The sequence below is a fragment of the Phyllostomus discolor genome, chromosome 5 (genome assembly GCF_004126475.2).
Source record: "Phyllostomus discolor isolate MPI-MPIP mPhyDis1 chromosome 5, mPhyDis1.pri.v3, whole genome shotgun sequence".
Lineage (NCBI taxonomy): Eukaryota > Metazoa > Chordata > Mammalia > Chiroptera > Phyllostomidae > Phyllostomus > Phyllostomus discolor.
In genome coordinates this window covers 6,149,177-6,173,337 of record NC_040907.2, presented here as the reverse complement: position 1 = coordinate 6,173,337, position 24,161 = coordinate 6,149,177, and the positions used below count along the sequence as shown (strand labels likewise).

Below are 24,161 nucleotides of genomic sequence, written 5' to 3'. Positions count from 1 at the left end.
GAGGCTGGCCTGCCCGCCCTGGACGGCGGGACCGAACGCAGAGCCGTGTGCTCAGCTCCGCCCTTGGCCTTCTCTCCCAGACGCGAGGCTAGAGGAGGCAAATTAGCTTCCTTCCCTGCTCCCCCAGCCACCCCCCAGCTGGGACCTTTCCATGAGGGAAGAACAGGACTCCACCAACGGTGGCAGCTCGGTCGGCCCTGGCAACCTGGATCTACCCCTTTGGGGCGCCCGGGACCGATGGACCAGTCCTTTCTCGGAGCTGCCGAGTGATCTGGACCAGCCTGTCTGATCTCAGCCTCTCTCTCCCTGGCCACGGGCTCCCTCCGCTCCCCTTCTCCGGGCCTCCTCGCCGCCTTCCCCCAGGCAACCAGAGGTCTCTGGGGCTTCCCGACGACGCCAGCGAGGCGTCCCCCTCTCTCCAGGCCTCCAAACCTCGGTCCTCCTCCTCCGGCTCTGGGTGTCCCATGTCTCCGCCCTGTCACCGTTGCCGTGGCAGTCGGTGCTGCCCTGGGCTTTCCTCCCTCCCTGCCTGAGCCCGGAGCCATCACAGCAGCAGAGGGTTCTCCGGGACCTGGAGGAGCGGCACGGGTGCAGGGCAAAGGGTGCCGCCGCCAGCTGCACGCTGAGTCCCCCGCCGGGACCCTCCCTGTCGCCGAGGCTTCTCCTGTGACACAGGCCTGGGCTTCTGCAGGAGAGTCCTGGGGGGGCCAGGGTACCCCAATTTTATTCAGGGCCAGTATGGGTTGGGCAAGGAATGCAGGGTAAGGGGGGAAAAGAGGGCAGCGAGAATCTGGAAGGTGACAGTGGGACCGGTGAGGAGGAGAAAGAGGGAAGAGGTGACATTGATTCGGCAGGAAAACTTGTTTACTGGCTTTGCTCAGGCGCCTCCATGTTAAAAGTCTAGGTTGACAATAAGTCACTAATTAAAATACAAAATGAAGCAACAGCTATGTTTTTTTTTCCCCTTACACTTTAATTGCATGATTTTTTGTGATGTAATTTCTGGAAACACCCAGCGTACCTCACAGGGCTGATTGTTTGATAAAACCAGAAGCACCTGAAACCAGCTCCCAAAATAAATATATAAATCTGAGGGGAGCGTGCGGTAGATTGGAAATGGCAGAGAACTGCAGACGGTGGGGAACCCAAATCCTCCTCCATCATCATCATCACCATCATCATCATCATTATCATCACAAATCTAAGCAAGGACATTTATCTGTCCTGCCTACCCTGAGACCAGAACAATCCGTGCACCTCAGGGGGAAAACGCTGAAACGGAAACCGGCCCAAGGAGGGGCACCGCCCCCCTGTCCCCGACACCCCAGCTGGCACCGCGGCTAAAAAGCAGAAACTACGCGGAATCATCCCTGATTCCTCCACTGCTAGCTGCGCCCAGTATTCACTGGGGTGTCTTCTTTCCTCACGGACCTTTGCAAAGGGGTCTCCCCCCCTTCCTTGCTCTGAACCTCGACACAGTGCCCAGGAGGAGGGGCAGTGAGCAGGGGCAGCGCCGCCCTCCTGGGGAGAACCAGCCTCCCCACGCCCACAGCGGGCAGGCAGCGCGTCCCGGTCCTGGGAGGCTGGCCCAGAGCTCCTGGCCCTACGGGAAGCGGGTGAGAGAGGGTCGTCCACGGTGGGAATGGCGTGTGCTGGCTGTGCCAGCAGCCCCGTGGCCTGCTGCCTGTTCAAAGGTGCAGGCCTGGACGGTTGCAAAACCGCTGAGAAACCTGTCAGGAGCTGACTCCAGGGCGGGGCCGGGAGGCAGCTGGGTCCCACCGGCAGCCTGGCTGCTGGGGAGTCCGAGGCCCAGCATCCTCTGCGGGCCCCGGGCCTTCTGCGTGCTGGGCGCGTGGGTGGGGGGGACCTGTGGCCACACCACCTTCTCCTTTCCCGTGCACAAGCTGGAGGCCCAGCTGGCCAGGGGCCCCATTAATCTCTCCATATACCCTTCTCCTGGGCGGGGGGAAAGATTTGCCTCCTTCTAGGGTCTTTTAAAAAAACAAAACATTTTCTCCCTGATTATAACTTGTGCTTACGGTTCATTAGAATACATAAAGACGTGTGAAGGAAGTAATTTTGAAATATGTAGTGTAGTGGTTAAAAGGATGGGTTAGGGGAAGAGAGAGCCCTGGGTTCGAGCCCCAGCTTTGCCCACCCAGCGGTGTGACTGCGGGGAAATGACTTGATTCCGCTGCACCTCAGTTCCCTCATCTGTAAAGTGGGGCCAGTGATCCGGGGGCGGGGTGGGCAGGCAGTGGGGCAGCCCGTGTAAACTCCTGATCGCACACTGAGCCGGGCGCACGGAGCCTGCACCCTTCAGCCATCTGCGATGGTGGTTACTACTGACCATTCCGCTGCCCGGAGATAACAGGCTGTAAGACGTTTATTAAGAGATTTTTTTCATATCCTTGAAATTCTCTCTCTCTCACCCCGAGCTGCCCAGTATAGTAAGGCTTAAGTCACATGTGGCTATTTAAACTTAAAGTAACTAAAATTAAGTAAAATTAAAAATCCGGCTCCACGGTCACACCCGCCACATTTCAAGGGCTCAGTGGCCACATGTGGCTGGTGGCAGCCATGCTGGACAGGGCTAAGAGGTCTGTGGGGCGGCATTCCCAACTGTGGAGTTGTCTGGGCTTTTTCTCATCCGTCTCCTGCTTTCCGTAAATGTCTGTCCATGGCTGTGTGGCAGTCCACGCTGTGGCTGGGCCACACTTCTCGTTGGCGTGAGTTATTTGTGGCCGGACTGTTGGAGTGTCCTACGGGCTCTGATTGGACACCGGGGTTACCTGTGCCAACGTGGGCACTGGATGCTTCCTGATTGGTGCCAGGCAGCCAGGGATTCTAAGAGGAGCTGATTGGCTTTGAGTTGGCGGTGCCAGGGGCAGGGGTGGGGCTCTGCTGTCCTCTAGTCGGCCCCGGCAGCACAGGAAGGGGGTGTCCCCTCAGCCAGCCCCTGAGGCTGGCTCATCCGCACGCTTCCCCCCACAGGGAGGAGACCGGGAAGAAGATGGACGTGCTTCAGGTAGCAAAAAAGGAGCTATAGTGACCCGCCCTCCACTGAGCGCCCCCAGGTGGCCTTTGTTGGGGCGGGGGGCTGAATACCGTGGTGGGGTGCTGGCCTGCCTGACTCCCAAGGCCTGTGCAGGCCTCTAGCCCCCAAGGAGGGTCTCCAGGCTCCCAGAAGACCCCTGACTGAAGACAGTTGTGAGATTCCAGGGTGGAGGTGCTGGGGTCCCCAGTCAGGGGGCAGCTCCAGGAAGACGTTGCAATGGCGGGTGACCGTCCTGTGACGGGAGTTGGTGGAGCGGAGTGTCTGGGTGCTGGGGCGATGCCAGTGTGGTGGTCCGTGCCTCCTCCCCGGTCTGGGTGGTCCACACCCTCCCTGCACAGCGAAGGGCAGAGCTCTGGGTGGGGGGCCGTGGGCAGGACCAGCCAGGAAAGCAGCCCAGTCCCCGGGGCCGTGGGCAAGACGGATCGGGAGAGCCGAGGCCGGCCCTGCTGATGTGGCCCTTTCTGCTTGCAGCGGGTCGTAAAATATGGCTCAGAGTTTCATTACGGGTTCTATCGATTATCTTCTGGGATGGATGAATTATAGAGAACATTAAAATTTTTTTTAAAAAAGCAAGTGAGAGAGGAAATATCTGAATGAGTTGGGGTGGTCGATGGCAGAAAGGGCTGAGCCACCAGGCCCACGCGGCCCCCAGCTCCCAGCAGGGCAAGGACAGACCGGCCAGGGCAGGTGGCCTCCGGCCCCAGCTCCCAGCCTCTCGGGCAGCCCTGGGCCGCCCCGGGCCGCCCTGGCCCTGGCCTTGCGGTAGCGGAGGCCGGAGCTCCCCTTTGCTCCCCTCGTCCCATCCCCTCCACGGGACTGCCTGGGCTGTGGGGAAGCACACAGTAGGGCTATCTATGTGCAAGGCTCTGAGCCAGCAGTAGGGCCTTTCCCAAGTGTCAGGGCTCTGGGCCTGGAGGTGGGCCCCCAGCCCAGCTGTCTCCTCTCCAGGGACCTCCCGATGCCGGAGGTGCTCCCTGGGCAGGGGCAAGGGTCAGAGGGCGTCGTTGGTCTTCCGGGGCCAGGACTGGGACAGCAGGTCCTGAGGAATGGGGCCCCGTGGGCCTCAGCTTTTCCTACTTCTTGCTCCTTCCATCCCTTGTCGCTGGTTTGGAGGTTTTCCGCTTTCCTTTGTAAACTCTGGGGAAATGTGCTGGGGTCCCGCTGCTGGGCATCGAAGTCGGGAAAGAGAACCTCCCGAGAACCCATTCGCCCCTTGCTTCCTCCCCACCCCGCCCCACCTGCCCCCTCTCCTTGCCAAACAGCACGGTGCCTGGTGTCGCACAGGCCTGGGCTCAAATCACTTCCGAGGCCGTGACCTTGGGTGGGTCGTATCCCTTGCTGAGTCTTCGTTCCTTAACTGTCCAGCTGAGATAATAACTGACCCCCTTGGACCCTTGTGATTATTCTATGTATTAATGTGTTCAAACCCTTAGTACTGAGTCAGCATCATTCCCCCTGCGCTCTGGCAGACCCTGGGAGCCATTCCCCCTTCTCTTCGTTTAGCCTCCAGGATAGATTACCATCTCCATTTTACAGATGAGGAAACTGAGGCACGGAGAGGTGAAAGTCATTTGCCGAGGGTCACCCAGCGTGTAAAGGGCAGAGCCAGGATTCAGAGCTGGCGGTCTGGCTCCAGAGCTTGTGCAGGGACCCCCTGGGCTCCGAGGTCCCCGTGATCCCTGTGGGGCGGCATCTGTGGGTGTGGCACCTCTGTGGGTGGTCCTGTGCGCGCTGACAGCCCTGTTCTCACGTGGGTCCTTGGCTGACCCCACTTCTGACCCCCCCACACTGTCTGTGGCTACCTCGGGTTCAGTGACCCCAGCATTTTCTGGGCCCCTGTTGCGGGTGGAGCGCCCCTCCCACCCCCACGCCATCCCCCTCACCCTGGCTTCACCTAGGCTGCTGTGGCAAGGTGGTGGTTTCCATGGATACCGGTCTCCCTCTGGCGACACGCCCTTTTTTGTATAACTCTGTTCCCTCGAGTTGATTGTTTTTGGCTCACAGCTCTGTAAACTCATCCAACAATTAAAAGGGGGGAGGGGTGGAACAAAAGGGAGACAGATAGCAACTGTGGGGTGAGTGGCTCGCAGGAGGGGCTCCAGGCGGTGGGTCCCCCTCTCCGTCCCCAGCTGGCGACAGGACAGCCCCTCCTGTACAGAAAGGCCGCCGAACCAGCCGGCCCGGAGTTGCGCGTGCAGAGTTCTGAGAATTCAGAACTTCCACTTGAGCCGTGTTCTCGCCCCATTTATTTCCCCGCGAAAAATCTAAAGGGGCCCATTCGCCGGGCCCGCCCGGCCATCTCCGGAGGCCGCGGGGAGCCAGGAGATGCCAGCGTGGACCCGTCCGCCTATCTGCCGCCCTTGTTTTGGTTAATTGTGTATGTGTTTGCTCTGTCTGTGTACCTACCACCAAACCCTCACCGCGCTGGGCGTACCCGTCGTAGGCTGTGTGAGATCACAGATGAAAAATGCAGTGAAAAACACTTTCGTGCCACAACACATCGTGGAGGATTTTTGTATTAAGATGTGGATTTTTTTATTGGTTTTTTTTCCCCCCTTTTCCATACAGCCCTGGAGTTGGGCAACCTGCACGTCTGTGTTTTGTTTTCACTCCGGGCGGTTTGTGAAATCTGCTCATTAGGGCTCGGTCCTCTCCCCTCCCCCCCGCCCCCCACCCCGCCTGCTCTCCCACCCCTCGGTCCTCCCCGTGTAGGTCTCTCCCCGCCGCCTCCCCGAGTCTTCTCTCCTCTGGGGGGGGGTGACGGGCGCCCCCTCCACACACATTCACGTGGCCCCTTTCTCCATCCCGTGTCTCCAAGGCAGATGGTCCTGGCAGTGGGAGGTCCCGATGGGGGGAGGAGACGGGAGCATCTCCGTCCCCACCACCCCCACCCCCGCCCCAGGAAAAAGCCCCGAGCCTGCCCCACGTCTGGAGAGGGGAAGTGGAAGTTGTTGGTCCCGCCCCACGGAACCTCGCCCCTCAGAGTGGCCCTCTCCCCGGGTGGCCTTCTCGTCCCCGTGGTCCCCATTGTGTCAGACGACAGGTAGCCACGGGCAGCTCAGCCCTCTCCCCATCCAGAAGGCCTTCCCCACAGCCGGGACCCCGTTTGCCAGGCAGGAGACTGGGGGCGCCCCTCGCCAGGTGCGCCGCCGCAGGACCCGCCTTCGCGTGTGTGGAGCCCAGCCAGGAGGAAGTGCCCAAGCGCAGCCTTTGCCCTCCCCCTGGTCATGCTCCAGGTGCTTTCTGGTGGCTCTGGGGTTTCGGGGGTGCTTATCTGGGGGGCAGAGCTGAGATTCAGGAGGGGAAACAGCCTTAGGTGTGAGTGGGGGCCGAGGTCCGGGAGGGGCCGGAGAGGCGCTTTTAAGGGAGTTGGGCCTTGGAGCCCGCCCGCCCACCCGCCCCGCGTCCAGGCCTGGCTGCAGCACTGGGGAGCTGTGACCTTTGGCAAGTCACTTTGTGCCTCTGTGCCTGCCCTTCCTGGTCTGTCCACAGGGACCAGGATCCTTGCTTCGTGTGGCTTCGGTGTGACCGCTTAGCACGGCCAGTCCGAGGCGCCCAGTTAGTTAATGCGCTCCGTCCTCACATAGGCCTGTCGGCCGAGGGCAGAAGCCCCTCCTCCAAGGGGGCCCTCCACGCCCAGGTTGCTCCCCGGCACACAGTAGGTGCTCAGTCCATTCTAATCGGAATCAGATGGAGGAGGATCAAGAAACCCAGCAGTCAGTCCCCTTGACCCGGAAAGGTGTTAATCCTGATGCTCATGGGGGAGGGGCAGGGACCAAGGTGCAGCCTGGGGCTTGGGCCACCGAGGAGGAAGGAGGGTGAAAATCGAGTCGCGACGAGGTCCTCGGTCGTGGGAGAGGGATGGCGCCATGGAGGCCCATCCAGTTCTGGCCTGAGCTCTCGGGTTCAGCTCCACGAAGGCTCACGCTGCCCACAGTGGGGCCACACGGACAGACAACGGGGGCTGTCTCTGCCCGTGAGGACGCTAAAAACCCAGTGGTGGAGACAGGGACTCGTGAACCAGGGACTGTCGCCGAGGGTGGATTTAAGGTGCCACCAGGAAGGAGGCAGGAGGAGCAGCAGCGTAGAGGGGCAAGTGGGCCTGCTTGGGGTAGATTCTGCAGGGGCACCTTGTGGAGACGCGGAGGAAGAGGGCGGGACATTTCTGGAGCCTTTGACATCTCTTGTTGATCTCCCCTGCTCCCCCCCCCTCCCCCGCCACTGCCAGTCCCCTGCTGGGAGGTAGCAGGGAAGAAGGTGCAGTCTGCCCTGAGCAGTCAGGACACTGGGCCCTAGGGGGGTGACATGGCCCATCCGAGAGCCCACAGCGACCTCGGTGGCAGGGCTGGGACTCGGAGCCAGGGCTTTGGCCTCTCAGCCCGGTGTTGTTTCTGCCCCTGCGCGGGGCTCCCACGCTTCCCCCCGGAGCTGCGGGCCAGAGGGCTCGGTCCTCTGGGCTCTGCGTCTCCTGCCCTGGTGCCGGCTGCTGCCGCAGCCCCGGGGCCTGTGCCGTGGGAGGGCCCCGTCCGTGGCAGGCCCCGGGGCCCGTGCCCTGGTTTGGTAAGTGGGTCAGGCCACTTGGTTGGGGACAGTCCCTGAGAGAGGCCGCACCCTGGCAGGGCTGGAGGATGGCAGGAATGGGGAAGACTGAGAAGGAGGAGGAGGAGGAGGTGGCCGGGCCACACCCTTTGTTCAGTTGATCTTGCTGCCCTGGGCATGCCTGTCCCTTAGCCGGAGGAGGCTGCACAGGGGCCTCGCCAGGGCCTGCGAGACCCTTTTCCCCGTCCCTGGGACCCCCTTCTGAGCCAGGACATAGGACCCTGGCGTTGCTCATGTTTACCGTTCATGTGTGATCGGACCCTGGTCTCTCCAGCCCCTTGCCCAGGGCCAGGGAGGTGGGGTGTTTCCCTTGACCCTTTCCCTAGGGAAACCAGCCGCCTGTCTAAGACGCTGGCTGTTGGTGGGGCACAGGGGTCATGCTGATGGGTGTTAGGGCAGAGCCCTGCCCCCCGCAGAAGAGCGCTCTGGGCAAGGGGGAGCTGTAGGTGGGCTGAGACACCCCTTCCTTCAGTTCAGAGGTGTTCGGTCGGTGGGTGGGCTGCCCAGGACGGTGGGGGATCTGGACCAGCGAGCCAGGGAGTGTCCGAGCCCAGAGGAGTGAGGTTCCCAGTGGCCCTGAAGTTCCCATTAAAGTGTTTTTTCCTCTTTTTTAAAGAAAAAAATATTCCCAAACTGGAAAACAAAGGAAATCCACTTCCCCCAAATCACACGAAACTCACATTAGGGGCCTGGCGGGAATCCATGGAAACCAGGAAACCCGCTGTTAACCCTGTGCGCTGCCGCGGGGTGGGGTGGGAGCCGGCCCATCCGAGCCCCAGACCCCCCGCTGCCCGCCTCCCCCCACCCCCGGGCTCCCCCTCGGGAGCTGGCGGCGTTGCCCTGCAGTGGAGGTGGGGTAGAGCTGGAAGCCCTCACCTTCAAAGCGCCAACCCCGCCTTCCACTTATGGCCCAACCTTGGGAGGCAGAAGAGGAGGGGTTCGTGTACTCCGGGGAGGCCCTGGGGGACCCGAGGGCTGGGCCGGGTTGGAGAACCTGCCGGGCAGCTGCCCACACCATGCCACACTGCGGAGTCAGGGCCGAGCCCACTCACACGCAGCAGGAACACGCAGGCGCTGTGGGTGCTGCAATGCCCGGGCCGAGGGGGCGGGCAGGACCAGGATTTCAGCCCCCTCCCTCCCTGATGTAGGCAAGGGAGGCATGAGAGTGGACAGAGGGCCCCCCGGGGCCCCCCACCCCGCCGGCTCTCAGGCCCAGGCGGCCGGGCCGCCAGGCCCGGTGGGCCGCGCGCCGAGGTCGGTAGCCGCCGGTGTGTTTGCACACACACGGGCTCGTTTTTCTGAAAAGGCTGACAATATTTACAGGTTTGAAGTTGAAACACAAACAGGAAAAGCCCTTTAAAAAGTGAGTGGAGTGGATATTCAAAACAGGAATCGCCATGGAAACACCACAATATTTTCTTACATTGATACAAAGGTTGCCGGTAGCTGGGCACCAACTCTTTGGGCCACGTTTTTTTTCAGCCCCAGCCCTACAACAAATGCACCTCGGAAGCCCCCTGTTGGGGGGGGGTGCACACGCCCCCTCGTCTTCCCTGGGAGGGAAAAGGGCCCAGCGGGGAGGGGACAGCAACAGAGGAGACACCAAGCGCTCGCTCCATCTATGTAGCAGCAGAGACACCTGTTGATGCCATTTTTAGAAGCTTGCATGAGGCCACTGGGGGGTCATGGGAGCCGCCGGGCGCTGGCCGGGGGAACATCTCGAGGCAGCGGGAGGTCGGGGAGCCCAAAGGTCGGGTCGGTTGCCCGGGTCCGGGTCTGATCTGCTTTCCAGTGCTGGCTGGCTCCACTGCCGGGCTGACCTTTCACCCCACCCCCCGGTGCCAAGCTTTGGGTGTGGCCCCTTGGTTGTTGCCTGGGGTGACACCTGACCGGTCTATTCTTGCGTCTACCTGTTTGATTTTTTTTGTTGTTGTTGTTAGGTGTGACAACTAGCAATCAGCTACTAATTGTGCAAAAGATGCATTGGCCGTGGGGTCAGGCCGGGCACTCACTACCGCCGTGCCGTCTGCCGGCTGGCGGGCAGGCGCGCGAGGCTCTCCGGCCTTGCAGGCGGGTCGCTGCGCAAGGTGCCGGAACTGTGCCCTCCCTTGCCCTTCTCCCTGGAGTAGCTCTGTGGGTCTCCACTGTAGCCTAATGATCCGTTTTCCTTTCTCACCTTGGCAGGTGAGCGGACCTTGCTGAGCGAAGGCAAAGCCCGTCTCCAGCCCACCCGCCTCTCCGGCCGCCTCCTCTGCCCCCCTCCTGCAGAAGGGGTCCTGCCGTTCGCCAGGGTGCTTTGGAATGGACTTCGGACCCCGGCGCCTTGGGACGCAAAGGTAGCTGCTTCCGACTCCCAGCACGTCACTGGGAATTATGGGTAGGGGCTGTGGTTGGCCAGTGTTGGGGCCTCGGGGAGGGACTGCCTAGGCCTCTCCCAGTGCGTTCTGACCTGGGCGGTGGGAGCTCAGGCACCCGAGGTGAAAGCCAGAGAATGCAGGATTGGGAAAAGAGCCCAGGACACCTGCAGGCGGGCCCGGGCTTGGCTGCCCTCTCGCTGCTCTCCCCTCTCATAAAGAGATCGGCAGAACCGACCTTTGAGAATCCTGTGGGCCATGCCACTGAGCGGTGCGGGCAGTGGGCAGGGATTCCAGGCGAGGCCCGGGCTCCAGCAAGCAGACCCCACCCCCAGAGCTAAGCACCTGGCCATTCCTCAATGTCACCTCTGGGAGCGGTAGGTCCAGCCCATCTGCGTGGCCAGAGGCCGCTGCTCTGCTCTGAGCTCCCGTGCGGCTTGTCGGGGCTCCCCCGGGGCGGGGGGGTGGGGGAGGCCTCCAGCCCAGGCAGGACTCCCCTCAGAGAAGCCACAGGTGTCTTTTTGTACAGGCATGAAAATCGCCCCTTGCCTAAGGAAGGTCTCGGATGCCAGGGATGGGAAGTCCACGGGGGCTCTGACCCTGTCAGATACTTACTTACCTGCAGGGGTCACACAGGGTTTTCCGGGTGCGGGGTTGGCACGCACCGGTGGTTGATCACATATGGGTCATTGTTCAGTGTTTCCTTGAGATCCCGAGGGAACCGGCCTAGGAGGGTCCTGTGTTGGTCAAACTGATGGGCACGGCCTTGGAGCGGGGGCTGGGGCAGAGGGCCTAGAGAATGGCTGGGAGGGCGAGGCTGGGGGCCGCTCCTCTGGTGGGTGCCAGACGGCATCCGGGTCCCCCTCCTGCACGCTCCCCCTCCCCCCCCCACGGGCACCGCAGGCGGGCGTGTCCTGCCCCTCCCTCTGTGGCCAGGCTCTGCGCCTCTGGACTTTGACACTGCAAGGAGGAAGTACTTGGAGAGACTGAGCCCTGGTGTCCCACTGGGTTTGAGAGGTTCCCAGAGCCGTGGGCCAGCTTTGTCTCAGGCCCTGCCGCCTCGGGGACTAACAGCAGCCGGTAGCTGCAGCCCAGGGGTTTGCAAATCAGATGCAAATGAGGCCTTCGGGTACCTCGGTGGGGCGGCCCTGTGGCTGAGGTCCTGGCGTCCAGCATGTGTTGGTCTGTCTGCACTTAGGCTGTGCCGCTGCTGTGGTGGGGGGAGGGGGATGGGGGGGGCAAGGACGGGGAGGGTTGGGGAGTTGTGGGGACTCTTGGTTGCCGTCCTGCTGGGTTCAGCCCCAGAACTGCACGCCTGCACCTTCCAGGGCTCTTCTTCCCCGACTCCACCTCCTCGACCAGCACCAGCCGTGCCTTTGAGCCTTGGGTGGGCTCCCCGCCTGTGCCCGTGGCCACCGGTCGAGGGGGCATGTTCGCCCGTGCTTTTAGGCCTCCTGTTTTCTCTGTTCGCTTGGCAACACATGCCTGTTCGCTGCTTCCTCTCCGAAGTTTCCACTCCGTGCTGGCTCCCGGGGCCGTGCCAGCTGGGATTTGCACCCGGCCTAGGGCATGGGCTCCGTGAGCCCTGCGGGATTCCTGCACGCTGGGGACTCTGGGAGTTCGGAAAGGGACTGACTGTTGTGACCAAGCCTCTCCTCGCTCACCCAGCCCTTTCCAGGTACCGGGTGCTCTGTGGCAGGGGGACCGCCCTGTGGTCCCAGAGGCGTTCTGCCTCTCAACATTGGAGGGCGAGGGGGTCTGTGCCTGACGCCTGGCCCGTGGGGCTGTCTACTCTCAGACTCTCCTGAGTCCCGCCACGCCAGAGACGATCGGTTCTACTGAGTCGTCAGTTACCGGGGGTCTGGGGGCCGCGGATCACTGGGGACAGAGTGGGCGAGACTGCCCTGGCTCCCCCGGAGCTCCGGTTGGACACGTGGACGATAACCAAACCCGGGAGAGAAGAAGGAAACCGCCCCTGGAGAGTGGACATGGCGCGAGGCAGTGGGAGGTGATGGGGCGGGTGACAGCTGACAGCGAAGGGGAGGAAGTGGACCGCCGCCTGGGGGGCGGGTGGACGAATACCCACCGAGGAAGCTTGCCCAGTCTGGGGGTCCCGAGGTGGGATGAGCTCGGCACGTTCGGAGAGCAGACGGAGGCCCCAGTGCCTGGTGGTGGGCAGGTCGGGGCCAGGGGTGTAGGGCTGAGGTGCACCAGAGAAATGTGGGGTTTTACTCGCTGCCGGAAGGGTTTTAAACAGGGGGATCAAGGGATCTGATTTTTATCTTAAAAAGGTGGCTGGACGGGAGGGAGGTTGGCAAGGGGAGGAACGGGAGGCCAGAGGGGAGGCTGCTGCGGCCGCAGGCGTGAGAGACTGTGGCCGAGCCTCGAGGCGGACATACAGGGGGCCAGAGTCCGAGTGCCCAGAGGGAGTGCTCACAGGGCTTGGGGACACACTGGAGAGACCCCGGGGCCGCTCCAGCATCCCAGACACCCCAATGAGGGTGACCCCTTGTTCCATTCCCACGTCTGGCAGTGCTAGGAGGGACCCGTGCCTCTCGCAGGTTCACATCCTGTGCGTTTAGGGGAGACGCACCCTCCCGGGCGCTGAGAAAGCTCGTTTCAGTGGGTTAGCATCTCTGGGTAGCGCCACGCGGCAGGAAGGCCAAGGGCCTGGTTGTCTCCAACACCGTTTTTTTGTTAAGATTTTATTTATTTATTTTTAGAGAGGGAAGGAGAGAGAGAGAGAGAGAGAGAGAGAGAGAGAGAGAGAGAGAGAGAGAGAGAGAGAAACATCAATGTGTGGTTGCTGGGGGCCGTGGCCTGCAGCCCAGGCATGTGCCCTGACTGGGAATCGAACCTGTGATGCTTTGGTTCGCAGCCCGCGTCCAATCCACTGAGCTACGCCAGCCAGGGCCTTCCAACGCCGTTTTCAGCAGGGTTCCCAAGCTCACTGTCCTTTAGGCCCTGAGACTGTGCACCGAAGCCTGTCTGTGCCTTCGCACCGTGGGCTCTGTGCAGGGTCTGAGGCTGGGGCTGGAAGCTCATGTAGTTCCTCTCGCCGCGGCTTTGGATGTGACCTCTGTTCTCGAGGGCCGCGCTTCTGCGTGATCTTCTCACGTGCACCGGGACACACGGAACCGAGCAGTGGTTCTGTCTAAGACCTCCTCGTTTCCACGGGCCCAGCGCCGCCTCCGGCCTCAGCAGCCTCTCCACACGGCAAGTCTCTGCACAGTTGTCGGTGTGACCTGCCCCAGATGCCCCATCTGAAATGACCCGGGCCACTGTCCCTTCTCCCAGTGTCTCTGCTGTGAGGCTCCACTCTCCTGAGTCCTGGTGTCATCTGCCTGGGCCAGGATGCGGCCGGCAATCCCAGGAATGATGCTGTAGCGGTGGAGTGACCCCCAAGCCCCTGGGCAGGCGCCGCACAGCCCAAACAGCAGTCCAGACGCCTGGCTTGGCCGGAGCGAGCATGAGGCTGTCACAGCCAGCTGCGGGGGGGGCCCCCCATGAGCACTCGCCTGTGCCAGCAACATATTCCCAGCCTCACGGGCCAGGTCAACCCTCCAGGAAAGCTCGGGAGGCCTGATCTCCAGGGGGAGTGACAGGAAGGAGCAGGCCAGTGACGCCTTGGTCTTGTAGGGGGTGACAGGGATGTCCTAAGCAGATAGTTGGTGCCTCCGCCTGGCTCCCAGGGAGTGTCCGCCAGCATCAAAACACTGGGCTGAGCCCCAGGGAGGGTGTGTCTGGGTGGGCGGGTGTGTGTGTGTGTGTGTGTGTGTCTGGGCCTGCGTGGGAGGCTCCTTGCCCACTGCCTTCGTGGCCTGCACTCGATCCGTGCCCTTCACTCGTAACTGGACTGGACAGTTCTGCCTCCATCCTCCGGGGCTTTGCGAGCTGATGTGGGGCTGGGCGCTCCGGAGCGCACAGCCGGGTGGGGGTGCGGAGGGCCGCGATCGGGAGAGGGAGGTGCTGGCTCAGGGGAGCGGGAGCCCAGGTCCGCTGCCCCCACCACCGCCCCGGGTGACGCTGCACTTGGGGTGAGTGGGCCCCAAGCTTGTGGCCCCCTCAGGGTGGGCGGAGACATGACGGGGAGCTGCTTCGGGAACAGTCACTGATCCTCCTCTTTTCTTTCTTTTTTTTTCTTTTTTAAAAAAGATTTTATTTATTTATTTTCAGAGAGGGAAGGGAGGGAGAAAGAGAGAGAAACATGAATGTGCAGTTGCTGGGGGCCATGGCTTGCAACCCAGGCATGTGCCCTGACTAGGAATCGAACCTGCGATGCTTTGGTTCACAGCCCGAGCCCAATCCACTGAGCTACGCCAGCCAGGGCTGACCCTCCTCTTTTCTGATCTGTGAGGGTTCTGCCCGATGTTCCCATCACTCCCGCCCCAGGCCTTCCTTCGCCGCGCTCCCTTTTGCCTTCTGCCCCCTTAGCGGAGCCAAGAAGCCCCTGGTTCCACCAGGCACAGACCCAAAGGGACGGGAGCTGGGAGGGGCCAGCAGCACCCGCCCTGCCTGAAACTACCCAGAGGCCTCTCTTCTCCCTCGGTGACTCGGTTGTCCCGAAGGAGACAGCGGCCTGTGGCTTTGGGAGGATTAACATCTTGTGGGTGACGGGAGAGGCATGGCTGCCTGCTTCCGTCCCCGTGACCTTGGACCCTCCACGGGGAGAACTTGGCGGCACGGGGGAGGTTTTGCACTTGAGAGGAGCCCCGGGGGCTGCGGTGCGTCTTCTGTTGCAGATAGTCAGGCTGCTCCTGCTCTGCCTGCTTCCAGCTTTCTAGAATCTCCCCAGGGAGAGACCACCTGGTCCAGGTGAAGGTCCTTCCTGCAGCCCAGAGGACACCACGCTGAGGCATGCGGCCGTCAGTGGGAGGTTCCTCAGAGCCGTGCCTTCGACAGGACCCTTGGACGGTCCTCCCGACCCCCGGGCCGCCCACCCTGCTCGCTCTGCACTCTGGTGAATCGGCCCCGGGCAGGTTCCTCCCCTCCCACCCACCGCCCAGGTTCTCTGCCTGGTTCAGCGTCTCGGCCCATCGGGATCTGGGGCCTTTTCCGACCCTGGGCCTCCTTTCGGTAGCGTGGGGTTGTCGGGGGCCCCCGTGACCGGGGCAGGTGAGAGGAGGGAAGCTATAATTAATCACTAGTTTCTCCTCCAGAAATGCTAATCGGGAAAAGCAATTAAAAGCAACTTTTTTCCCTTAGTAATCTGTGTTAAGAGCTGGTAATGAAATTTGGGGCCGTTGTGACTCAATATTTCAGCTTCAGCGACTCAAGTCAAAACAATGCAAGCCCAGGAGTTTGCTGGGAGCTGAGCAGGGGGCCCGGTGGCAGCTGGGAGCCCTGGCGCTCCCTCTGCTCGTGGCTGTCCCACCTCGAGCTGCTTCCGGAGGAAGCTGCAGTCCCAGCTGATGGGGGCGGGGTCTGGGCCCCCCCCCCCCCCCGAAATGGGTCCCCCAGGACATCCCTCCGGCGGTCCCGAGCCTGGAAATGCATCTTAGGCCGTATGCTGGGCAGGGCTGGGGCGTGACTAGCACCTGGCGTGGGGGCAGAAATGCACAGGGGTGGTCTCTGTAGGGTTGTGGGGGCAGGAGACAGGTTCCTGGGGAGCCCACTGGGCCGGGCTGGGGCCCAGACACCTGGGGCTCAGAGCCAGTAGAGGCGGTGGTCCCAGTCCCGACCTCTGACCTCTGACCCCGACCGTCCGTGCTCTGTTTTCATTCACTCGTGGAGCGTGATTGAGAGGCACTGAGAACCGGGACTGTGTGTGGTGGTGAGCAAACAAGGCCCGGATTCCTGTGCTCACACAGCCCGCATGGGAGTGGGGGACCAGCGGAAGGCGGGGACGTGTGCCCCTCAGGGAATTAAAGTGGGTTCGGAGACGGGCAAAGGGGAGTCTGTGTGGCGGGGGGGCGGGTGTGGGTGGGTGGGTGATTCGTCATTTTAGGTGTGGCATCTGGGGAAGGCATCGATGATGGGGTGACATTCAGGTGAGGGCGGGAGGGGGTGAGGGAGCGGGCCTCCCTGATTCATATCTGGGAGGAGAGTGCTCCCGTCGGGGGGGACGGCCCACGCGAGCCCCTGGAGGCAGGAACCCCTGGCGTGTTGGTGGGCAGCCGAGATGGGAGGGAAGCAGGGCGGGGAGATGCTGCGTGAGGTCAGGGGGGTCCAGGTGGCCGGCTCCCCGGGGTCCGGATGGCCTCGGAGCCATTGTGAGAACACCGGCTTTTACCCTGAGTGGAATAAGAGGCTTTTTGAAGAGTTCCGAGTGACGACGTGATCTGATTAAGCACAAGCTCTTTATTAAAAGGCAAGACCCAACTGTCGCCGACGCCTCCTCTGATGGGTCCCAAACTAGGTCCTTCCGCGGCCACCTCCCTGTCCCATGTGCTCCGGAGCAGACCAGAGCAGTGCGGCGGGGGGGTGGGGGCCGGGTTCTGTTGGAAACCGCCCTGCCCCAGCCTCTGCCCGCCCCCCACCGTCTCCACCCCAGGGAGCAACTCAGAAGCAGGGTCTTGTCGCTTTAAGCAGCCCTCCGCCCGGCCCCCCTGGCCTGCTTTATCTGAAGTCCAAACGCATGTTGTTCCAGGACCGATCCGCTTTAGCTAATTAATAATCTGACAGGAGCCACCCAGGGGATTAGCGTCTGAGCCGAGCTCCACCAGGCCCCAGCCAATGAGCCCTGCACTCCTCGGGGACGTGGAGGTGACTTTGGGGGGTGTGGGGAGAGGGGACCCCCACAGGTGAGCCGTGGCGTTGGGCAGTGCGGGAGCGACCGGGGAGGGGAGAGGGCAGGTGGGGACCCCGACTCTCCCTCACTGCCCGGCGCTGTCCTGCTCACCCACCAGGCCCCCTCCCCACTTGCCCCGTGTCCCCTGCCAAGGGGCAGGGTAGGGGCACCAGGTCAGTAAATAAAAACACAGGACACATGGTAGAATTGGAATTCCAGGTAACCGCAAAAAAAAAAAAAAAAATTAGTGTAACTGTGTTCCACGGAGTACTTGGGCACACTTAACACAAATAAAAAAGTACCTGCAGTTCGTCCAAAATCCAAATGTCACCAGTTGTCTTGCATTTCCTGACAACCCTGAGCCAGGAGGCCAGAGGCTGTGGGCTCCCCCCCGGGGACAGTGTGGAGGCCCCTTGGGAGGAGGCAGCCCCCCCCGCCCCGAGGAGCTGCCTGGGGACTTGGCAGGTGGGACGAGGTTGGGGCACTGGGCACTCCACGGGCATAGGACAGGGGGAGGTGGGTGGAGGGAAGGTCAGCCGCTTGCCAGGGTCTCCAACCACCATGTGGGCCCAGGTGGCCCTCGGAGGGAGAGAGTCCTAGTCTCCTCTGAAGGGTGTGTGGCTCCCAGGTAGGGACACCAGCCCAGGGCCACTGCCCCAGGGGGAGGCTGGTGTCCAGGACCAGGCTGGGGCCTCTCCCCAGGGGGCAGGGCCAGAGATTCCTGGGGAGGTGCGGGTTAGGCAGCCACCCGCTTAGACAACTGCTCTGAGCCCAGGTGAGGTGGGCAGGGGTGGCCCGCTGTGTGGGAGGGGCCGGCCAGGTCAAGTACAAGGTCTGAGGTGGCCTGCTGTGTGGGGTCACCTTCATATGGTGAGGCCTCTGGGCACTGAGCAGAAGTACCTGTCTGTTGACCTCTCCGTGCCCATCCCTCAGGTCTCTACATGGCCCCGCGCCAGCTTCTCAGGAAGGGAGTGCCACCCAGTGGGACAGGGCTGCCCGAAATGTCATCATCCCGGGGATCGGGAGGGTGGTCTTTATCGGGAAGCTTGAAGGGGCCGTCACAGCTCCCTCTCGGGACCCCTCTCACCCCAGCTCCATTCCCAGTGGGCAGGGAGCTCAGGGCAGCGAGAGGGGCCTGCGGCCAGCTGGTGCTGGTCCAGCCTCCTGCAGCCAAGGGGCCCGATGCCAGCCGGGCACTGCCCCCGAGCGAGGTGGGAGCTCCCTCTCGACTCACTCTCGCTCTGCTCCCAAGGAGCTAACGGCATCCTGAGCCCTGGGAGGCCTCCTCTCCCCCAGTCCAGGCTGCCCCCCACCCAGCCTTTCCCGGCACAGCCAGCTGGGGCGTCTTGTGGTGGAGCAGCGAGGGGGGCCGGGGGTGCCGAGCCGGTGGGAACCTCTTCCGCTTCCCGAGCTCTCAGCCTCCTCCCCAGCGTGCCCGGCGGTTTGGCCCTGTTTCGTGAGCCGTCTGCTGCCCGTGCTGCCTCTGACCGACATCGTTAGCGTGGGTATTTATATTTCATTAACGACATTAAGCCCAAATGGCATTAAAAGCAAAGCTGGTGATAAATAGCTTATTAATAAACAGGGAGTGCTCCTTGCTGCCCGGCCTCTCCCAGCCCCGCATTAACCCTTGCTGCCCTGGATACGTACGCTTCACCCCGATGAGGCCCGTTCCCCCCCCAGACGGGCCCGGAGGAGCCAGGCACGTGTCCTCAGTCTCCTGGCTACTCTGAGGCCAGCGCCTTTTGGGTCTCATGCGGGCCAGTTCTGGGTCACTCGGGCTCCCAGAACCCGGCCAGACCCTGCAGAGCTTCTAACCGAGCCTTCACCACCCTCCCCTCACTATTTTTGATCCTGGACATAAAGAATTTAAGAAATGTGGCTTTTTTTTTTTTTTTTTTGCTGGAAGCGCTCAGATCTTCCGCGTTACTTTGTAGCTCTGTCTGAAAGGAGGCTCACGGAATGCTTGGAATCAAAGGGAGCGATGCCCATGGAGGTGACCGCGGCGGCCATCTCTGCTGGCGCCCCCGGAGCACGGGCAGGGAGCGGGCCTTCCGCCGCCGCGCACACTGGGCCTGGCTGCTCCAGAGCGCACCTGGCGACCCCGGGGAGCACCCTGGAGCAGACTCGCTTTCTTAGCGGGAAAACCGATGCCCGGAAAAGGGAGGCGGATCCACCCGCATTACACAGGCGCTGACACCACGGCACCGCACGGCCCCCTCGAAACGGGGCCCGTAGCAGAAGGTGCCGTCCTTGGCCCCTCGGCCTCAGGCCTCCCCGGCTTCTCAGCTGTGGTTCCAGTCTGGCTTGCCCCATGCTCCTTGCCTTGGGGACCCCGCTGTTCTCTTACATGATGTCCCTGCCTGGGTGACTTCCCCTAATACAGGCTGGCCACTCGGAGGGCACAGCCATGCACCCCACCCAGGACCCAGAGAGCCTGGGGGAGTCCGTGGTGCTGCCGATACCCCAATAAGCTTCTGCTTCTAGTTGGAGCAGCTTCCGTGTGGTGTCCCTCCGGGACGGGGGGGCCAGCCAGGTCTTGGGTGTTTGCAGTGATAAGTCGGTGTTTCTTAAGGCAGAGCCGTCTCTTAGCACTTCCAAGAAATGGGGGTAGACTCAACCCCCCCACCACCACCTCCACCCCCTCCCCAGATGATCCGAAAGCAAGGAGCGAAAGTGCAGCTTTGCCTGAACTTTGGGCCTAGGTGGAATTCTCCCGCTGTCCGTTCGGGGCTGTCTTTGCTCGGGCCTGGCCGAGAGGGCCAGGGGCTCCAGGGTTTGGCAACACGGAAGGAGAAGCTGGTGTGGCAGCGTGAGGTGACGGTGCTGTGTGGTGCCAGGGGTGGGGGAGAGGGCGCGTCGCTGGGACTGTCTGGTCGGGTCTGGTGAGCGCCTGGGGAAGTCAGAGAGCTGATTCACTAGCAGGACTCCTGCTGCCTCTGCGGGGGGCTTGGGCTCCCTCTCACAACCCGTGGCCCCAGCCAGGGAGGAAGTCGGGAGAGCGGCCACAGGGCTCCCTGTGCAAGAGGAGTTCCACGCTCATCCTGCTGCATGGGAAGCTGGGCAGGAGGGGAGCCAGCGGGGCGGCCCCCCCGACCCGTGGGCAGCTGTGGGGACGGCCTTGCAGGTGGGATTCACGCCAGCCTCTCCTCCGGGGAAGCTCTTGCAGCTTTCGGGGACCCTGCAGACCTTGGCCATCACGGCGGGGGCATGGTGGGCAGCTGGGAATGGAGTCCTGCTCTTCAGCCGCATTACACTCTGGGTGCACAGGGCACAGGCGTGACACTGGTGACAGTGACCAGAGAACCCAGGACAGGCCGAGCTCCAGTGGTCAGAGGGGATAACTCACCAGGGGGAAGGCCCAGTGGAGAGAGGCAGGCTCCGGAGCCAGGCCAGCCCAGCTGCAGCTGGCATGCCCTTTTGTGGAGGCGTGGCTGTCACCTGACCTCGCTGTGCCTCGGTGCCCTCCTTCCTGAAATGGGCACAGTCAGACCCTCCCTCACAGGGACGGGGTCTCTGAGGGCCTGCGCCAGGGCGGGGGGCCTTAGGTTCTGCGTGCGGGGAGGCTGCTGCCCTTTGGGCCCGCACCCAGTCTGCGGGCACTGGATGTTCTGGCGGAGGCGCAGGAAGGAAAACGGGTGCAGCGCACAGTGTGCCTGCAGGGCCCCGGCCTGCGGCTCCGCCGGGAAGCAGTTGGAGCAGCAGGCAAGATGGGCCGGACGTTCACTGGGCCTCTGGAGCTCGCCCCCCTGTGCTAGGCCGGGAAGAGGCCGAGGGGGGAGCAGAGCAGAGCCTTCGGAAGGGGGGGCACTGTGCACCCCACTCCCAGTGAGGGCTCGTGCGGGAAGGGGAGCTGGGTGTGGGTGACAGCTCTGGTTGCAGGCGGCTGCAGTGGCCACGGGGAGCGGGACAGGGGTCTTCAGCGGGCTGCCTGTGGTGTTGCTGTGGCAAGGCAGGGTCCTCCTGCCCCTCACTGGGTCGTAAGTCCATCTCGTGTCCCCTCCATCCGCAGAGGCAGGGACGGGCTGGCAGCCTCTGCGCACGGCTTGACCCGGGCTGGGATGTGTCCATGTGTCCCATTCCCGGGCTGCCCCCACCCCCACCCCGACATCTGGACGGATGCCTCTCTTCTGCCGCTGGGACCTGGCCGTTGTGTAACATCGACTGAGGCCGTCGCTTCTGCCACGGTCTGGCGCGCGCTGGCCTTGGCACTCAGCAAGACCCCCCGCCGCGGGATCTGGTTGGCCGGCAGGGCTGTGTCTGTTTACAGGAGAGGTGGAGAGCGTGAAACCCCGGCCTCTGTGCACCCCCACCTTCCCCAGGACCTCGTCCCCTGTCTCCCCTTGTCTCCCCAGTCCCACCCTTAGTTAAAGTCACAGGTCCCCTGTGCTCTCAAGGGCCAGAGGCTGGGCTTGGAAGGGGGCCGCGGGGTGACCGATGCCACCTGGGGTGAGGGGTCTGTGTGTGCTTCCCTTGCCTGGGGGTCACCCTGAGGACTTCTGCCTGTTCACTCCTCCTCAAGAGAGACCACACAGGGAGAAGCCTTGGGGCACCTGCTTTGATTGCAAGACCTCCGAGCCCCCCTCCCTTGCCAGGTGGGCCCAGGAGAGGGCCCTGGGGCCGCAGCCTGGAGACAGCCCCAGGGAGTGGGAGAGGAACTGTGTGGGTAGACCGGTCAGCGGCCGAGGGGCTGGTTCACCTCCCTGGACGGGCAGATCTTTCGGTGGATCGAAGGCCACTGTGGACCCAGAGCTCTCGGCTCTCCTCGCCTCCAGGGCTGGTAGCGGTTTCCCCCGTCCTCCTCCCCCCGTGGTCCCCCTACGCCAGGCTGGCCTCCACGGGCTAGGAGGAGGGCCCTGGCCCTCAGGTGGGCCAGCTGCGCAGGGTCGATCTTGGCTCCGCGCCCGCCCCAAAGGGGGCAGTGCCAGCCCGTCAGCAGGCACTCCCGGTACCTGCCGCAGGGAGGGGTCCCCTTCATGGGAAGCCCCCCGACTCGGGAAGGGGGAAGAGACCACATGCATCCTCTCTCCTCGGGGAGCCTTCCCCTACTTTCATTTTCTTTTCGCCACTATTTTCTCCTGGGGTCTAATTAAAGACTTGGAGCCGTTTACAGCCTGTGGTTGGCTTTTTATTTGGGTCCTTGGCAATTACCTCTTGCCCTAAAATCAGTTTCGATGGAACAGGGTTGGACGTTTCTTTCTCTTTTTGGCCAAGTTCTCAGCCTCAGTTTTACGGCGCGAGAGAGCGTGTGTGTGTGTTTGTGTGTGTGTGTGTGTGTGTGTATCTTAGTGCGATGAGGCCTTTCTTGCCTCCCTTCTCCAAATCCTGCCTCCTATACCTCCTCCTCACTGTCCCCATCTCAAGTGTCCTGTGGCCAAGGGGGAGCCTGGATGGCAGGAACAGAATGTCCTCAGCCTCACCCTGCCCGGAGGCAGCTCTGTGACAACAGGCAGGTCCTTGGTGGACCCGGCCCTGGTCTCCACCTGTGAATGGGGCCAGCGGGCCGGGCAGGCCGCCGCCCTGCCTCCCGCACTGCTCCGGAGCACACCTCCGGCCCCCGCGGAGCAGGGCATCCCCGGGGCCAAGGCAGCCGCCTGTCACGTGAAGGGGCCTCACGTTCGCCCCTCGGCCAGCATACCTGTGCATGAATAGCGCACGTGACCGTGGTCCCAAAGCTCTTTCCTGCTTTACTCCTCCTCCCGCTCCTCCCAGCCACCCCAAGCTGAGCACAGGTGTGGTCACCCCACTTTATAGACGAAGCTCCTGGCAGCCAGAGATAATTAATGGCTTTTCTGATGCCACTTAGCTGATGGGGGACAGAGCCCTGGGATTCGAACTCAGATCTTCTGATCCTCCAAAGCCCACACCCAGGACCAGCTACGTGGTCTGTCGGTCCAGTGCAGGATAAAGGCGGGGTGGGGGGGGCCCCTTGTTCAAAATGTCAAGAATTTCATGAAAGCGACGGCAGGACATTGAACCAAGCGTGTGCCTTGCTGAGCATCGAGCTCTGTGTGACCGTGTGGGCTGTCCGCCTCAGGACCCACCCCACCCATACCTCCTTGGACCCCCTTCTCCCGTTTGCCTCTGTCCCCACCTGCGGGGTGAGGGGCAGGTGAGTTAAATAGGCCCACCTGTGCACCAGGTCCCTGGCTGCTGTGGCCTTCTCCTGTAGATCGGGGGGACTCTGGGTTCTCCTGACTTTCGGCCAGTCCTGCCTTAGCCCGTCTTATAAAGAAGTACGCAGGTTTTCTGGGGTTCCCTGAGCCTCTTGGGGTCCTCCGGGCCTTTTGAAGGCCACCTGGGACTTCAGAGGGGAGGCAATGAAAAGAAAGGACAAAGAGGTTCGGGAAGAAGTTCGTTTCCTTGGGGCAGAGGGTGAAGGCTCTGGGGGCCTGGTCCTCCCGGGCCCGTTTTGGAGCTCACCCAGAGCTCCGTCAGCCAGATCTCCGGCAGGCCAAAGCACGCGACGGCCTGCCGAAGGTCCCAGGCTGGGCTGAGCTCCGGCTGCCGTGCTCAGGGCAGCTGGTCAGGTGGCCGCTCCTTGGGCTGGTCCGGACACTTCCTAGCTGCTTGTTGGGGACTTGAAACAGTCGTGGGGCATCTCCTGGGGCTCACGGAGGGACTGATAGAGCACGTGGTCGGGCGTGTGTCCACGTGTCCACTGGTGTCCGTCTGCATCCCGGTGGGGACCTGGCCCTCTGTGCGCCAGGTAGCTGCTCCGATAAAAGCTGTCGGGACGAATGGCTTTCGCTGGCCTCCCCTGACGGAGCGGCCTTGGCCCGCCCACCCGGGGCACGTTCCCTGGTCAGCGCCTGCCTGCCCTCGGAGGCCGCCCACCCTCTCGCTCATGCGCACGCCCCAAGAAGTCTGGGGACCAGACCCGGGACCCGACCCCGGCTCTCTCTGTGGTACCACCTGCTTCCTAGGAAACCCTCCACATTCTGGACCGCGGGCGATCTTTAGGATGAAATGTGCCCTAGGAGTCCCAGCAGCTGTTTTTTTTTTTTTAATTTTTTCAAATGAAGTGGGGACAACTTTATCTAAAATCAGCGGACAGGGCGAGGGTGGGACTCCCATGGGCGTGAGGTCTGGAGCCGTTTGACTTTAGGAGGGGCCAGCGCCCGAGTTTCCAAGGACTGATGAGATGGCACGCCAAGTGTATTAAATTTTGCAGACATTTTAACAGCAATATGCTAGATAGTTGGGTGTCCCCTGAGGCGGCTGGATTTTTTATATCCTTCACAGAAGGTCGGAACCTGCCTCCCCCTCCAGCCCGAGCGGCGCTCCCTCTCTCTCTCTCTCTCTCTCTCTCTCTCTCGCAGGCAATTTTCCTTGCTTCTTGCTCTCTGCTCATAGAAAACCTAAATGACACCTCTGGTCTCTGCCTGGCAGAGGGTATTTTGTCTCTCTGGCCCCCTCA

General features: G+C 62.4%; 1 long non-coding RNA gene across 1 annotated transcript in view; it reads left to right on the top strand.

Moving 5' to 3' along the window:
* LOC118500505 overlaps positions 1–24,161 on the top strand; it is an 82,176-nt gene that overhangs the window by 22,354 nt on the left and 35,661 nt on the right. Inside the window, exon 2 of the long non-coding RNA XR_004903054.1 lies at positions 9,842–9,993. This is a non-coding gene — a long non-coding RNA (uncharacterized LOC118500505). The remainder of the gene's footprint in view (positions 1–9,841; positions 9,994–24,161) is intronic.